Genomic DNA, 3,312 nt, shown 5'->3' on the forward strand with positions numbered 1-3,312 from the left:
TTTTAGTACAAAAAAAAATGCTAAACTTTGACAAAAAGTAATTTTTATTGTTATAATTGTGATTTCATAATATTTAGATATGAATCCAACTGAAAAATACTTAGAGTACTTAGAATAAAGATGTCTTTCATTCAGTCAAATAGCAAATAGTGGAGCTCTGCTGCCATCTACTGGATAAAGTGATAATTTTTTACTTTTAAAACTGTATTTTCCAAAAGATGGGCAAAAATCTTACACTAAATAAACCATGTCAAATTATCCATGTTATCCCCATGAATGAAAGTTAGAAATGTGGGTCTTTTATGAAGTGAATTTTACATAAAAAGCTGTTTCTGTATAAAAACCTATTTTAAAAAATATTTATTTATTTATTTATATAAATTTAAAAGATATGATAAATCCTCCAAAAACTGCACAAATGTCAAGTAAAAACATTAATAAATAGAGTAAAATTATATTTGTTATTTTAAAAAACAATTATTTTGTTACAAAATTAAATTTTATTGCCTAGGGTCTCTGGAGACCCTAAAGACCCTGAGTGCGACTTTATTTTCTACACTAACATAAAAACAAGATATTGCTCCAATTTTTTATTTTTATTTGTAGATCTAGAAACTGTTAATAACTGTACAAAGTTTCATGTCATTTGGACAAAGAGAACATTTTTTTATTTTAGTAAACGTTGTTTGGTGTCTAAAAAGACCCCATAAGGGTTAAAGTCGCCATGGATTTTTTTATGCAGTATTGCAGTGTTTATTATAAATGATTTATCGGTGCACATAATTATTGTTTTAAATTCATGTTTCTCGTAATCTTGAACCCCTCGACGAGGGCGGGGCAACCTGTCACTCACATGAGATCCACCAATAGCAAACCACAACCATCCAATCAATTCCCCACAGACAGAATCAAGCCCCGCCCTACATTTGTTCTTGTTTGAGAAGCAGATGTCACATTAGAGAAGAAAAGACTATCACAACTTCTGTTTCATGCCAACTTTAACTCTGTAAAAATGAAAACAGCAAAAGCTCCATAAGCAGCGCTCATGTGCAGCAGATTCTGCGTTCAGAACTGGTTTTGGCTCTGATCAGAAGGAACAGATTGTTCACAGGATGGGGTGACACACATTTAGGAAACCCATCTGCCACTGAGGTCACGTTCTCTGGCACCAGTGAAACTCGCTGTTTCTTTGCATTTCAAAGCACTGCATTGATCGAAGCTTCTTAACAGCACATTAGTGGATGTTATAGAGGAATCTGCCAGATATTTTGGGGATTTCTCACGGGATCGCCTGTGGAGCTCTGACCTCAGCTGCATTCAGCTGACAAGTGTCCTTGTTTGTTCAGATAATTTATTCGCAAACTGACTAAACACTACTGCTACTACTGATAGTCTTTTCTTGATTTTATTTATTAATTATTAAAATAACAATTAAGTTAAAATTATATTTATTTAATGTAATGAATTCTTAAATTATTTATTTCATTTAAAATTATTGAATAAGTTATTAGAATAAATACTAATATATTATTCATAAATATTATATATAATATGTGTATTATAGTATAATATGTAAAGAAAATTGATCATTAAATTATATATATATATACTAAACTTAAATTATCTAATTTATTTTTTATACTACATAATAATATAGTATTTATAAATATTATATATGTATAGTATAGCATAATATGTAAAGAAATTTATCAATAAATTATTAATTTTAATATATATATATATATATATATATATTCTTCATTCAATTATTTCATTTAAAATTATTGAATAAATTACTAATATATTATTAGAATAAAAACCAATATATTATTTATAAATAATACTATACTATAATTTGTCTAGTATAGTATAATATGTAAAGAAAATTGATCATTAAATATATATATATATATATATATATATATATATATATATATATATATATATATATATATATATATACTTCAAAATATTTTTTTATTTTATATTTTATACTACATAAGAATATATAATTTATAAATATTACATATAATATGTATAATATGTATAAAAGTATAATATGTAAAGAAAATTGATCATTAAATTATTTATTTATTTATTTTTAAATATGTGTGTGTGTGTGTGTGTGTGTGTACTAAATTAAATTGCTTAATTTATTTTTATACTACATAATATAATTATTTATAAATACTACATATAATATGTATAGTATAGTATAATATGTAAAGAAAATTGATCATTAAATTATTTATATGTATATATATACATTCTTAAATTTATAATTTTATTTAAAATTATTTAATACATTACTAATATATTATTAGAATAAATACTAATATATTATTATTAAATACTAATATAATAATATATGTATAGTATAGTATTATGTAAAGAAAACTGATCATTATATATAAATACTTTAAACTTCAATTATTTAATTTATTTTGTATACTACATAATAATATAGTATTTATAAATATATATAATATATATTACGAATTTTTAATTGAATTATTTATTTATTTTAAAAAAATCTCTCTCTCTCTCACACACACACACACACACACACACACACACACACACACACACACACACACACACACACACAATATTTTAATTATATTTGATTATATTTTATATTTTAGTAACATTATAATGCATGTGCAAAATGACACTATCCAGTATGCAGTAATCCAGTAGCTAGTGTTTCAAACACACTCGTGACGCACACAGTGTTCGTGAGCGCGCGCTGCAGCGCTGCTTCCTCTGGATTATTCAGTCAGATCTCATTCACACTCTGTGCTGCAGTGCTCCAGTTACTTACATGATTCTTCGCGTTTTCCGACACGTCCGCATGTCATTGCGCAGAGTTTGCAGGATGTTCTGTGTGAGTGTGTGTGTGTGTCTGTCGCAGCTCTGGCCTCATTCATCTGAATGTGATGACTGCGTCGATACGCAGCGTGAAGTTGCTCCAAATTCCTCTTTGAATCAATGGCTCTCTGTCAATAGAGTTCAGCTGGTTAAGCGCCGCATGCTTTACATCGTGATCCGTCTGGATTAAAAATCGTCAGACTCGCACGTCATTACAATTGATACATTTATAGTTCCTTGAGGAGACAAATGTAACTACAGAGCAGGAGGTTGTAACAATCTGTGAGAGTGGATGAACAATAACTAAATAAATGAATAGGTGTGCTTTGGTGCTGTGATTGTGAAATCATGTTTTAGTTTTGTAAACACTTTTCTTGCAGTTCACTCAACTATAATGTACAAAAGAATGTATAAAAGTACAAACATTCTTTAAATATGAGC

At 27.4% G+C, this 3,312-nt stretch overlaps 1 protein-coding gene across 1 annotated transcript in view; it reads right to left on the reverse strand.

Annotated features, from left to right (window-relative positions):
• slc29a1a (solute carrier family 29 member 1a) overlaps positions 1-3,047 on the reverse strand; it is a 44,229-nt gene extending 41,182 nt beyond the window's left edge. Inside the window, exon 1 of the mRNA XM_048203875.1 lies at positions 2,825-3,047. The gene's annotated coding sequence lies outside the window, so the exon portion shown is untranslated. The remainder of the gene's footprint in view (positions 1-2,824) is intronic.
• Between the last annotated feature and the right edge of the window lie 265 nt (positions 3,048-3,312).

This window comes from Megalobrama amblycephala, linkage group LG10 (assembly GCF_018812025.1).
Source record: "Megalobrama amblycephala isolate DHTTF-2021 linkage group LG10, ASM1881202v1, whole genome shotgun sequence".
NCBI lineage: Eukaryota > Metazoa > Chordata > Actinopteri > Cypriniformes > Xenocyprididae > Megalobrama > Megalobrama amblycephala.